This window comes from Psammomys obesus, unplaced genomic scaffold (genome assembly GCF_907164565.1).
Source record: "Psammomys obesus unplaced genomic scaffold, mPsaObe1.curated_primary_1811, whole genome shotgun sequence".
Taxonomy (NCBI): domain Eukaryota; kingdom Metazoa; phylum Chordata; class Mammalia; order Rodentia; family Muridae; genus Psammomys; species Psammomys obesus.
The window spans coordinates 4,703,492-4,718,515 of NW_026596152.1; the positions used below are offsets into that span (position 1 = coordinate 4,703,492).

At 39.4% G+C, this 15,024-nt stretch overlaps 1 protein-coding gene and 1 pseudogene across 2 annotated transcripts in view; one reads left to right on the forward strand and one right to left on the reverse strand.

The window, feature by feature from the left end:
- The window catches only part of Map2k4 (mitogen-activated protein kinase kinase 4), a 96,277-nt gene that overhangs the window by 28,231 nt on the left and 53,022 nt on the right, over positions 1-15,024 (forward strand). The gene's annotated exons all lie outside the window — the stretch shown is intronic.
- LOC129666889 (THAP domain-containing protein 5-like) overlaps positions 4,102-15,024 on the reverse strand; it is a 14,020-nt pseudogene continuing 3,097 nt past the window's right edge.

Genomic DNA, 15,024 nt, shown 5'->3' on the forward strand with positions numbered 1-15,024 from the left:
CAGCTAGAGTCTCAGTATTTTTCCTTTTGAAACATCAAGGAGGGCTTATATTGGGCATAAAAACCCCAGTACTAACCAGTCAAAGCTCCAGAACCAAGCACTGTTCCTTCCTCACTTTCTAGCATTTTGGTGAGAACTGGTCCAAAGTGAATTCACAAACAATCTATTTAATTACCAGAGTTACCAGATAGTCAGATGCTTGAAGTGAGGCAGGAGAGTGTAAGACCTGCCCCCGCTTTCCTTTCCCCTTCTCATTTGAGACCTTGGAGAATAAAGAGATCATCTCATTAGGAAATAATGGGTTTTAATTACCATTGATTAAAACTAAATATTTCTAGCATGTGAAAAATTAGTCATATTCTGGAGACCCTTCTACATTTTAACAGCTGTTAATGTTTTGCCTTTTGGGTCCTAAAATGAAAAGTTAAGTTGTATAAAGCGAAGAGTAGAAAGGAAAATAGAATGCAAGGAAAAAACATAGGACCCTTTCTGTATCTGTCAGATTTTCATTATGTCAGATGCCCCAAGTCTTTCTCACACCCGAGGGCTGTTCTTGTATGGCCTGTGCTAAAATGCCATCAGTCTGTAACCTGAGGAGTGGACGACACTGTGTTGCTAGGTTCTGTGCCTTTACCGTGGTAATGTTGGTGCTCTTGAATGGAGCTGTTTAAAGTGTGCACAGTACAGTCATTGCTACTGCACACCGCAGCTATTCAACAAGGAAAAGCAAGTTTAAAACTTAACTTGGAAATGGGGCTAGAGAGATGGTGCAGCTGTTAAGAGTATGGTTCTTTTAGAGGAATCTGACTTAATTCCCACCATCCACAGGGTGTTTCACAGTCATCTGTAACTCCAGTTCCATGTAATGTGACACCCTCTTCTGGCCTGTGTGGTTACTGGGTATACATATATTCATGCGGGTGAAACACCCATACTCTCTATCTCTCTCTCACACACTCACACACATGCATAATATATATTTTTAAATTAACTTGAAAATAAATGAGCGTTGATGTGTTTGGGGCTTAAGCATTGGGAACCACTTTTTAAATTCAGGGCCTTTGTTGAGACCAAGGCCTCATGTACCTCTGTTTGATATATTAGAACAAAGACTCCATTTCAGAGTCCCCTACTAATCACTAGTCCTCTGTATCCTGTAATGCACTTCCTCAGTAAAGCTTCTCTGAAAAGGGCACTTACTGTTGAATAAATTGTAGAAACTTTCTCTTTTTGAGACAGGGTCTCACTCTGAAGTTCAGACTGGCCTCCATCTGACATCATTCCTCCTGCTTAAACCACCCGAGTATTGGGATTACGGGCATGGGCCATGAGCAGTAGGTGGAAAGTAAGTGCTGTTTCTACCCAGCACGGCCACTGACCCTGGCCTGTGTGTCACTTGACTGGGTGCGCTGTCAAAGCCTGGCTTACAATACTGATGTTCATTATTTCATTTCGGTAAATTACGGGAGAGTGAGAAAGGTGAAGAGTTCGCTGGGAGTGGAGAAGAGAATGAATTTCTTTGGAAATACTTTCTTTGTGTTCAAAGTTGACAGGGCTGAAAGGCATACAGTTTCTTAGCTGGAGGTGGAGGCTCTGTCTGAATTTCAGATGTCCTGAAGCAGCCCTAAGACACCTGAAATCTGGTCTCTCTATGTCCTCCTCCCCATCAGCAGGCAGAGAGTAGACTGATGTGGCAGGGTTATACATGAGGCTGCTGCACTTTGGGAATCAAACTAGGCAAAAGGTAGGGTTATTTCTTTTACACACTTTGCTGTGTTTTTTTTTTTTTCCTGTGGTTGCGCCTTTGGTAGTTTTTCCAGAGAAAACAGCCTTAGGTCACCGCTGAAGCAAAGAAGGGTTTGTTTGACATCGTCTAAGACTCTGTGACTTCTTACACCTTATGGGTTCAAATAGGTTCTGGGATCGATCCCATCCTGCAACCTCACTGATGCTTCCTGTATTTTATCTTCTGTGGTGAAAATCTTCCCTCCCTCCCTTCCTTTCTTCTTTCCTTCCTTCTCTTTCCTGTCTGTCTACTCTCTTGGATCCTTTGTTGTAGGCAACTTTTTTCCAGTTTCCTCTGCCTTGCTAATACAGTTACTGCTTACTCTTTGACTTTGATCTTCCTAGTATTGTTGCTCTTTCTTCTTGTTCTTGTTCTTCTTATTGTTCTTGCTCTACTTCTACTTAACGTAACAAGTTTGGCTTTTATTTTAGGAGCTATTAGAAAGTATTTGAAATTTTTGAGCTATGAAACTAAGTTGTAAGTGGATGGTAGCTCCACAGCTTAGATACATAGAGTGGTTAAGGATAGGTACATGATTAAGAGAGTCTTGTAATAGTCCAAATAAAAAAAAATTAAGTAGGTCAGAATCTATAGATAAAACTTTAGAGATCAATTGAGTTAGATCGAGAAGGTCTTCAGTTGATTAGGCCCAGATCAAGAAAATCTCCTACTTATTTTAGTCTGTTAAATTTAAAGAAACACAGCTAGATACATATATTATTCATGAACAATTATAACTTTAAACATATGGGAAATTAGAGTGGTCTTCTAAGTAAGTTTTTTCTTTCTATTTATATGACCTATTATAAATTGTTTAGCAGCAAAATATAACACAGAAATACTTAATTTCAGGTGTTTTCCTTCAAAGTCACCTAATAAAAATACCTAATAAAACAAGAATGTAATTTTATATTATCTAACAGATAACAGAACTACCAGTTAGTTTTAATATCCTGAAGAAACAAAGTGTCAAATGGTTAAAAGTAATTGCTCTCTACTTACAAAACAGTTATTATTTGTGATTCAGGTCAACTAATATTTATTGAACACCTTGTATTTTTGAGGTCCCCAGATATTTTTTACATTACAGAATTCTCAGAACCATCCTTTTAGAGTATTTTTCATTTAACAGAAAAATTAAAAATGAGATCAGTAAGACTGTGCTCAGTACCACAGGCTGTAACTACCCAGTTGTTCTGATGCCAGTTCTCAGAGAACATGTCACTCCTTCTCCACAGATGTTCTGTAGCCATTGTCTTTAGTTTTAAATTTATTTCTCTTAAATTCAATATGGATAAAACAGTATTTTTATTTATATCAGCATTAATTCCCTTTAGATAAAGTCTCAACTACATAATTACAATTTTTTCCCTGTAAGCTTTACTAAAATACATATAGGAGGGAATGTATAATGTTAAATGTTACACTGTTATTTTAGATGTAAAAATGGTAGAAACACACTTCAAAAAAATCATACCTATTGAATAAATACAAAACTATGGTTTCTAAAATATATTTAAAATTAAACCTTTGGTTTATAATAAAGTTTTATAAATACAGGATAGTCAGGCACTTAAATGACTAATTACAATGGTGAGTTTTTATATATATATATATATATATATATATACATATACATATATATATATATATTTTTTTTTTAAGTTTAAAACATCTTTCTTGACAGCTGAGTTCAGCTGAAGTAGAATACCAATAGTGATATTTTCCTTTACATAATAGGTATGGAATGAAAGCCAAAGGGTTATACCTCACAAAAGATATTGAGAATTATCTAATAGTTAATACTAAATTCTGGACAACTTATGCATAAGTACTTATTAACAGAAAATCTGTTCTGAGCAAAGTATCTTCATAGAAAGGGAAGGAACTACAAAGAAACAGACTATTAATGATAGAGTAAGTGCCCTCGTTTTAGGGACTGAGGCTCCCCTCTTGCCCCCTTAAGTGGGGACTGGCTCCTGAGGCTTTGCGTAAGCCAGCAAGGTCCCTATCACCAACATACATACTAGCTTGTTTTCACTATTTTGACTGTATTTTTGTTGTCATGTTTATAAACCTTACTGTTTTAGCTATAATTAGGAAAACTATCAAGTAGTATCAAGTAATAAAACTGTTTCTTCAGCTAACCACCTCTTCTAGTTTCCCCTATTATAATGAACATTATAAGAACAGGATATTGTTTGTACCATTAGGACATTTTTATAGTTTCATTAAGATCTTTATCTATAGGACAAAGTTCAGTTCATATATGGTTTTGATTTAACTGCAAAGAGCTTATATAAAAAACATAACTTTCAAAACTTGTAAGTCATAATGACTACATATATTGTGAAATGGTTCTCTATTATCTTGACATTTTCTTCACATAGCCATTTCTCCTGTTGTAGCTAGCTTACAAAAGCTTCCAAAGTCCTCAATCTGTTGTTCTTATAGCTTAAAAGTGATCTTTAAATGTAGGTTAGAAAGTTGCTAAGATGTTCCTCATTTATGTATTGTCAGCAGTATGAATATTCAGTTTGTAAAACTTTGGCACTGTGGTCTATATCCTTATTTAATGAGTCTTCAGAGACTGTATCTTCCATTTTCATGGCTTCCTCTGGGGCTGGTATGAAGAATTAACTGCAGGGTTTGAATATTCTGTGGGCAAAAGAATAACAGATGTGTTATTTGTGTTTAATTCTTCAACTGTGCTGATGAGGAATGACTTTTCCTGACCTGTCACAGTTTCCACAGAATTATTTGTAAAGTTTGGATTAGCAAGGTTATGGGTAATGATATCTTCTGAATTTAATGTTCTCAAAGTGACAGTTGCAGAATTTAGAATCGCAGAATATGCACAAAACCCAGCCACACCTAAATCTTGATTTACTGATGTTTCCAAAGTATCTTGTTTAAGAGTTAATATGCTACTTTGTAAACTTTGCTCTCAAAGCTGGTGGCTTCACCAGGGCAGGTGAATCAAGTAATTGTGCATGTTAGTGTACTACATCCATGTTATCCATGTTACTTGTATTTTCTTTTCTGTGCTTCATTTGGTGCAAATGATTCCTTAGACTTTTAAGTCCCCCTTTTGCTCTCTATCTGTTTTTGTTTGTTTGCTTTTGTTTTTAAAGACAGGGTTTCTCTGTGTAGCCTTGGCTCTTCTGGACTTGCTTTGTAGATCAGATTGGCCTCGAACTCATAGTGATCCACCTGCCTCTGACTTCCTGAATGCTGGGATTAAAGGCGTGGGCTGTCAGCCTGGTGGCAGCGGTGGCTTCTTCCTTCTCTTTCTCCTCCTCCTTCTCCTCTTCTTCCTCTGCCTTCATCTTTTTCATCTTTTCCTTCACAATCTTCAGGCAAAGAAATTATTGTTGGAATTGCAGTTTGCTTTAAACAAGGGATACCCCATCTGATGTCAACAGAGTCAAGATTAAAATAATATCTACATGGGAACTGATATTTATTGAGAGTCCAGGAGTCTCATTTCACACTCTAACCACTTTTTAAGTCTTTCTTTGTCATGTAGAGGAAACAAAAAGCTCAGCTCCCAGTCTTTATTGTCACAGTGGTTCTTGCAGTAAATTGTTGGCAGTAGGCATCCCACATACCTGATGACCCAGCCTGCCAAGGGCACAGGCAGCTGTTAGTTTCTCTAGTGTCAGTTTCCTTCCTAGTTTCTTTTCTATTGTGAGCTTGACTCTTGACAATGTCCGCTTCTGTTGCTCACGGGTGTTAGAAGTGCAAAGAGAAGAAAGGTACTGCATGTATCTTCAGAAGTCATCATTAAAGAAGGCTTTGAAACCCTTTTGACTGAAGGAGTTATGTGCTCTGGTTGAAGGTTGAGCTCCGAGTGCTTTTCTTTTTGTGATTATAGAGAGTTTAAGAATGATCTTGAATTCAGAATGTAGCTCAGGCTGGCTTGAAACTCCTGTCTTAGTTAACTAAGTGCATGGATTTGGGATGTATATCCTGAAGCCTAATCCTACATGTTTCTTAAGTCAGACCCCCCCCCTCCAATGGACATGAATTATACTCAATCTGAGAAATTATGTAAATTCTAAAGAGTGAGAAAAAAAAAAGTATAAGAATATTATTGCTAAGTATCTCAAAGCCTAGGCAAAGGCCAAAAGTTTCTTTAGAAGATTAATGAGTAACATTGAAGAGCTAGGAAAGAGTGAATTCAAGTGTTAAATAAGTAGAAGAAAGGAGATAATAAAATAGCAGAGCTGTGGGTCATATGAAATGGATGGATAGAGAATACTCAACCGTAAGTGAGGTAGTGCATACTCATTTGCTGTGTGGCAGGTAGGAGTCTGGTGAATCAAGAGCCCAGCATGGGTTTTAGCCAGGCCCTGTCTCAAAATAAGGAAACTAATAGCTGTGGTATGCCAGAGAGTGGGGGTGGGAATGAGAGAGAGAGGGAGGGGTGAGGAAAGGAGGAAGGGATTGAGAGAGAGAGGGAGGGAAGGGTGACATGGAAAGGAGGGAGGGAAGGAGGAAGGGATAGAGAGAGAGAGAGAGAGAGAGAGAGAGAGAGAATCCAGCTGTGCATAGAGTCAACTTGTAGATCTTCTGCTTGGGAGCACAAGACAAGAAGATTTAGCGTTCCAGGCCAGCCTGAGCTAAATGGAAAGATGCTTCCTCAACAAAGAAGGAAATGAAAAAGAACTCCAAGTTACCATTGTAAAAAATGAAAGAGGGTCTGTCACTATAGATCCCACAGATAGAGACAAAAGCACAGAAATTCAGTGAGTAATTTAGCTCAAGAAATGAGGGAGGGTGAGTTAGTTTGTGACATAAATAACCAAAGCTTATTTAAGAAGTTCCTTATCTGGTAAAAAGTTGAATTTATGCTTTAAACACCTGCATAAAGGAAATGTGGGACTTTGATTTTTTTTTTTTTTTTTCTGTGTACCTGATAGCAAATAAAAAAAGAAATAGCTCTGGGGAACAACTCAGTATGGTATCTGGTAGTGTCCTGCCTAATGTGTGAGATCCCGGGGGAGAAACAAACAACAGCAATAAAAATAAAGGAAAGAAGAAATAATATAGACAATGGAGTAAGAAACATTTCTCAGCTCATACCTTGGAGTCAGCATAACATTGATAGACACCATACAGAGACATTACAAAGCAAAGGAGACTATGAAACTTAATTGTTAATAAATATACACTGCAAAATTCTCATAATCACCAATTTGGATAAATCTTGGTTAGATATTTATTTGGTCCTTATAATTCACTTATTGAAATGCCCACATATTTTTCTCACCAAGGGAGAAAAATATGTGGGCATTTCAATAAGTGCAGAAAAATATTTGACAACATTAATTATCAAAAACATTCCATTATACTAAGAGGGGTAGTTCCTCACTCATTGGTGGCACCTGGGGAAATGCACTTACTGTGGTACACTAGGTGAGCAAAGATTCAGCACTGTGTCTGTGATTGCTAACAAGACTCTGAGCAGAAAGACTTAAAATTGGATTGCAAACCAGTGTTTTTTCAGACAGATGTTGCAATTATGTAGAAAGTCTTAATCTACCAGAATTACTTAAGTGACTTTAGCAAGACATACTAACTACAGCTTTATGGAAGGATTGTAGTAATAATGTGGAATAGGAAGCATGTTGTGGGTATTAATATTTACTTTGATTTATCTTTTAGTTAGGCAGTGGTTATTCCTGAACAAGCTGTATACCCAAATCACCACACAGAGACTAGCATTTATTTAATTAGCCTAGAACACAATGCTGGGCAATAATTATCCATCCTAAACCACTAAGCCCACATAGTTTCCTACCATTCAGATTTCACCCTTTATACTTGCTTTTAGTTGTATCTTAGGTCCGATTCATCTTTGCACTTAGTTCCAAGACTCTCCTGTGGATCTCCTCCTCTCCTCTTCTCCTGCTTCCTTCCTCTCCTCCAACTTCGAACCAGGATGTCCCACCCTATTCTCTCCACTGCTCAGCGTTGGGGCTGCTTGTTTAATTGACAACGTAGAGAATGATGGCATGTTTACACAAACTTGAGACAGGTGATGCTTTCAATGCAATGTCTGGATTAAAACCAGAAAGTTGGGGAGAAATCAGCATTTGAATGAACAAGGGTAAATTGTGTACATTCCAAAAGAACATTATACCAACAGAAGCACATGAGCACATCTGTACAGCTCATTAATTTTTGTCTAAGATACTGTACTCTTCTGGGTAAAGGGTGGACTTTTATGTTGATGGAGCACTAGGATGAGATCTGTAACAGAATGAACCCCAGTTTCTAATTAACACCATGTGCTTGAGGTACAACATTGCCCTAAAAGGAAATGGAGAAATTCCATTCAAGTTGTAAAGGAAAACATCCTAATATATTTTTCTGGCACAGAAAAAGGGTTAGTTATTTGATAGTAAAGAGAAACTTAGTAGTGTAAGTTGCCACCAAAGATAAATTGAACTTCACTGAATATAATGTTTCTGCTTACCAGAGTTTCTTAGGAAAATATATAGAAAATACTCTGTGTTGACCTGACAAAGGACTTTCAACTGTATAATGAACTATTACAACTCAGAACAAATGACCTTGTTAAAAAATGGGTTTTAGACTAATGTGGACATCTCACAGAAACTTAGGAATAGGTAATAATGCTTGGAAGGCACGTTTAACATTAGTAATCAGAAGAGACAGATAAAAGTGAAAGTGAGGGGCGGGGCAAGATGGCGGCGCCAGGAGGACTCTCATTCTGAGGAGCAACACAGCAGGATTGGCACAGTGACCAGCAATCAGAACTCACGGCCATAAAACACAAGTGATTGTGTTTCACAGGTGAGAGGATACCCCACGGTGGGGGATTCAATCAGCTTTAACTCACCCGGCTAAACCGCGGAAAAGATCCCGGTTCCGCCAGGCGCTTGGTCGCCAGCCCGAGCTACCCGCCAGCGCAAACTGGTCACGGTCCCAGACTGAACTGTGGGCCCACAACACCATAGACTGGATTTCCCAGTCGAGAGATAACCCCACGGAGCAGGAAACAATTGGGACCAACCTCAGGTTACCCAGACATCCCCTGGAAAAGACTCGGGTTCCGCGGGTGCCCCAAGAGCCAGCCCGGACCCAGAGCCGGGACCCAGGCGCCTGCACGGAGCCCTGCCTACGTGCCTGATTTGCCACCTCAGATAGATCTGTGGGCACCAGGGCACCAGGGCACCAGACTGCGTGTCTCTGGCGGGAGGAAACCCCCAGCGGAGGGGGTCAGCAGCTCTAACGCTTAGGACACCCAGCACCAAAACACTTCCTGGACTCACGCAGACTCTAGTGCAGGCAGGAGCCCTGTGCTCTGCTGCCATTGTTGAGTTCCCCTGGGGCACTGGGACACACAGCTGCATCCTCATACCTACAAAAGCCAGAGAACCATTGCAGCAGCCCTCGGATACTGTGCCAGGGATCAACCAGTTGTTCCTGGCTGGACTGTCAAAGCTGTGGGAATCCCTGGTTTTTCAGGAGGGCTGCGCCCACAGCGTCTGGAACAGAGCGGTGCCTGCGGCCTCCATCCCAGACAGAGACACACAGCTTCTGGTACAGAGTGAGGCACCCAGCCTCCAGACCAGAACAGTGCCCCCAGGCAACAACTCAACCTAGGTGCACATTCTCCAGGTCCAGAGCAGAACAATCAGCCTCTGGCCCAGAGACTTGCTGAGTGCACCTCCCACTTTCCCGGACGGAACTGTGCACCCCAGGATAACAGACTGAGGTTCCCTGTTGGGAGAAAACCCCACAGCTAGGGAATCAGCAGTTTCTTCAAGAGGACTGTACATGGAAATTTAGTGAGCAGCAGCACACTAAATTTATAACAAGAAACCCAGCAGTGGGGCAGCTGTTTTGAGAAATTCTATGGGTAAGAGGAGATCCCCCCCTGCCTAACATAGACCACAGCTTACTACTCAGGGTTATAAACCTGAGGTGAGCAGTGGCAACTCCTGAGAAACACTGGCTATACAGTGGCCATAACCAAAAAGCAGAGAAGGACTCCTTCAGGAAAAATCATCTTCCGGCCAAGGGGATACTCCCTACCTCAGGACTCCAGGAAGCACAGAAACTAACAGCCAACACCTAAATCAGCCCAATGGGTAGAGGTCAGCGTAAAGGCTCAACCAACAAAAGACAGAGCAATATGGCATCTCCAGAACCCAGCCATCCAGAGGCGAACAGCCCTGAACAATGCAGCATAATAGAAAATCAAGAAGATGACCTAACATCTATGTTGATGAAGAGGATAATAGAGGGGACAAATAAAATACGTAAAGAATTAGAGGAAGATAAAACCAAACAGATTATGGCTATCCGTAAAGAAATGGAGGAAGATAAAGACAAGCAGATTAGGGCCATCTGTGAAGAAATACGGGAAGATGCAGCCAAACAGCTTGTGGCCTTCAGAGAAGAAATAATTAAATCACTGAAAGAAATAAAAGAGACAGAGTTGAAGAAACTAAAAGAAAAAGAGGAAAATACAAGCAGACAGGTGAAGGAAGTAAACAAAACTACTCAAGACCTGAAGATAGAACTAGAAAAATTAAAGAAAACACAAATGGAGGAAATAATGGAGAGGAAGAATTTAGGGAAGAAAACAGGAACTACAGAGGTAAGCATAACCAACAGACTACAAGAAATGGAAGAAAGAATCTCAGGTGTAGAAGATACAATGGAAGAAATCGACGTATCTGTCAAAGAAAATGTTAAATCCAAAAAATTCCTGACACAGACCGTCCAAGAAATCCAAGACAATATGAAAAGACAAAACCTAAGAATAATAGGAATAGAGGAAAAAGAAGACTCCCTTCTCCAAGGCCCAGAAAATATTTTCAACAAAATCATTGAAGAAAATTTCCCCAAGTTAAAGGAGAAGCCAATAAGGATACATGAGGCCTACAGAACACCCAACAAATTTGACCAGAAAAGAAAATCCTCCCGCCACATAATAATCAAAACAGTAAGTATACAGAACAAAGAAAAAAATACTAAAAGCTGCAAGGGAAAAAGGCCAAGTAACATATAACGGCAAACCCATTAGAATCACACCTGACTTTTCAACAGAAAGTATGAAAGCCAGAAGGGCCTGGACAGATATCATGCAGACCCTAAGAGAACACAGATGTCAACCCAGGCTACTATACCCTGCAAAACTCTCAGTCCTCATAGACGGAGAAAACAAGATATTCAATGACAAAAACAAATTTCAACAATACCTACACACAAATCCAGCATTACAGAAGACACTGGAAGGGAAAATACAACCCAAGAAAATTAGCTTCTGTCAAGAAAACACAGGAAATAATTCACCTTACTACAGCAAAACAAAAAGCAACCAAGCACACAACCTTATGAACACAGCCAACATCAAAATCAAAGAATCTAACAGCCACTGGTCATTAATCTCTCTCAACATCAATGGACTCAACTCTCCAGTAAAAAGACACAGATTAACAGAATGGATACGTAAACAAAACCCAGCAATCTGTTGCATACAAGAAACACACCTAAGACACAAAGATAGACATTACCTGAGGGTAAAAGGTTGGAAGACGACTTTCCAAGCAAATGGACCCAAGAAACAAGCAGGAGTAGCCATTCTAATATCTGATAAAATAGACTTTCAAACAAAATTAATAAAAAGAGATGAGGAAGGACACTTCATCATCAAGGGAAAATTCCACCAGGAAGACATCACAATCCTGAACATCTATGCCCCAAATACAAGAGCACCCACATTTGTAAAAGACACATTGATAAAATTTAAACCACATATAGATCCCCACACATTAATAGTGGGAGACTTCAACACCCCACTCTCAACAAAGGACAGGTCAACAAAACAGAAATTAAACAAAGAAACAATATCTCTGACAGAGGTCATGAATCAAATGGACCTCACAGACATTTACAGAACTTTATACCCAAACACAAAAGAATTTACCTTCTTCTCAGCACCTCATGGAACCTTCTCCAAAATAGACCATATAGTTGGTCACAAAGCAAGCCTCAAGAGATACAAGAAGACTGAAATAATCCCTTGTGTCCTGTCTGATCACCATGGAATAAAGCTGGACTTCAACAACAACAGAAACAGCAAAAAGCCTACACACACATGGAAACTGAACAACTTGTTACTAAATGACAGCTGGGTCAGGGAAGAAATAAAGAAAGAAATTAAAGCCTTTCTAGAACTCAATGAAAATGAAGACACAACATACCCAAACTTGTGGGACACAATGAAAGCAGTGCTAAGAGGAAAGTTCATAGCACTAAGAGCCTTCAAGAAGAAATTCGAGACAACTCATTCAAGCAACTTAATGGCCCACTTAAAAACCCTAGAAAAAGAAGAAGCAGACACACCAAAAAGGAGTAGACGGCTGGAAATAATCAAACTCAGGGCTGAAATCAATCAATTAGAAAGAAATAAAACAATTCAAAGAATCGATGAAACCAAGAGCTCGTTCTTTGAGAAAATCAACAAGATCGACAAACCCTTAGCCAAGCTAACTAAAAGGCAGAGAGACACCACCCAAATCAACAAAATCAGAAATGAAAAGGGGGACATAACTACAGACACTGAGGAAATCCAAACAATCATTAGGACTTACTTCAAAAGTCTATACTCAACAAAATTTGAAAACCTAAATGAAATGGACAATTTTCTTGATTGATTTGACTTACCAAAGCTGAATCAGGACCAGGTAAATCAATTAAATAGTCCTATATCCCCCAAAGAAATAGAAGCGGTCATCAAAAGTCTCCCATCCAAAAAAAGCCCAGGACCAGATGGCTTCAGCGCAGAATTCTACCAGACCTTCAAAGAAGAGCTAACTCCAATTCTCTTCAAACTATTCCACAAAATAGAAACAGAAGGAACATTACCAAACTCATTCTATGAAGCCACAATCACCTTGGTACCTAAACCTCACAAAGACTCAACAAAGAAAGAGAATTTCAGGCCAATCTCCCTTATGAACATTGATGCAAAAATACTTAACAAAATACTTGCAAACCGGATCCAAGAACACATGAAAGATATTATCCACTATGACCAAGTAGGCTTCATCCCAGGTATGCAGGGGTGGTTCAATATACGGAAATCCATCAATGTGATCCACCATATTAACAAACTGAAAGAAAAAAAACACATGATAATCTCCCTAGATGCTGAAAAAGCATTTGACAAAATCCAACATCCATTCATGTTTAAAGTACTGGAGAGATCAGGGATACAAGGCACATATCTAAACATAGTAAAGGCAATATACAGCAAGCCCATAGCTAACATCAAACTGAACGGAGAGAATCTTAAAGCAATCCCACTGAAATCAGGGACAAGACAAGGCTGCCCACTCTCTCCATATCTCTTCAAAATAGTGCTGGAAGTCCTTGCTAGAGCAATAAGACAGTTGAAGGAGATCAAGGGGATACAGATGGGAAAGGAAGAAGTCAAATTATCACTATTTGCAGATGATATGATAGTATATATGAGTGACCCCAAAAACTCTACCAGGGAACTCCTACAGCTGATAAACACCTTCAGCAAAGTGGCCGGATACAAAATTAACTCAAAAAAATCAGTAGCACTCCTTTATACAAAAGACAAAAGGGCTGAGAAAGAAATTAGAGAAACAGCACCATTCACAATAGCCACAAATGACATAAAGTACCTTGGTGTAACCCTAACCAAGGAAGTCAAAGACTTGTATGAAAAAAATTTCAAGTCTCTTAAGAAAGAATTAGAGGAAGATATGAGAAGATGGAAAGATCTCCCATGCTCATGGCTTGGCAGGATTAACATAGTAAAAATGGCCATCTTACCAAAAGCAATCTACAGATTTAATGCAATTCCCATCAAATTGCCAACACAATTCTTTACAGACCTGGAAAGAAAAATTCTCAACTTCGTATGGAATAACAAGAAGCCGAGAATTGCTAAAACAATCCTCAACAATAAAATATCTTCTAGAGGTATCTCCATCCCTGATCTCAAGCTGTACTCTAGAGCAACAGTTATAAAAACTGCATGGTACTGGCATAGAAACAGAATGGTGGATCAATGGAATCGAACAGAAGACCCAGAAATAAACCCACACACTTACGGACACCTGATTTTTGACAAAGATGCCAAAACCATACAATGGAAAAAAGATAACATCTTCAACAAATGGTGCTGGTCCAACTGGATGTCTACATGTAGAAAAATGCAAATAGATCCATACTCATCACCCTGCACAAAACTGAAGTCCAAGGGGATCAAAGACCTCAACATAAAATCGGATACATTAAATCGGCTAGAAAAAAAAGTGGGGAATACCCTAGAACTCATTGGTACAGGAGAAAACTTCTTGAACAGAACACCAACAGCACAGGCTCTAAGAGCAACAATCAATAAATGGGACCTCATGAAATTGAAAAGCTTCTGTAAAGCAAAGGACACTGTCATCAAAACAAAGCGACTGCCTACAGATTGGGAAAGAATCATCACCAACCCTTTATCTGACAGAGGACTCATCCAATATATATAAAGAACTAAACAAGCTGAAAAGCAATAAACCAAGTAATCCACTTAAAAAATGGGGAACAGAGCTAAAGAGAGAATTCTCTGTAGAGGAATATCGAATGGCAGAGAAGCACTTAAAGAAATGCTCAACCTCATTAGCCATTTGATTTGAAATGCAAATCAAAACAACCCTGAGATTTCACCTTACACCCATCAGAATGGCCAAGATGAAAAACTCAAGGGACAACACATGCTGGAGAGGTTGTGGAGAAAGGGGAACCCTTCTCCACTGCTGGTGGGAATGTAAACTGGTACAACCACTCTGGAAATCAATCTGGCGCTTTCTCAGACAACTAGGAATAGCGCTTCCTCAAGATCCAGCCATACCACTCCTAGGCATATACCCAAAAGAGGCACAAGTACACAAAAAGGACATTTGCTCAACCATGTTTGTAGCAGCTTTATTTGTAATAGCCAGAAGCTGGAAACAACCCAGATGCCCCTCAACTGAAGAATGGATGCAGAAACTGTGGTACATCTATACAATGGAGTATTACTCAGCAATGAAAAATAAGGAAATCATGAAATTTGCAGGTAAATGGTGGGACCTGGAAAGGATCATCCTGAGTGAGTTGTCCCAGAAGCAAAAAGACACGCATGGTATATACTCACTCATATAAACATACAACATAGAATAAACCCACTA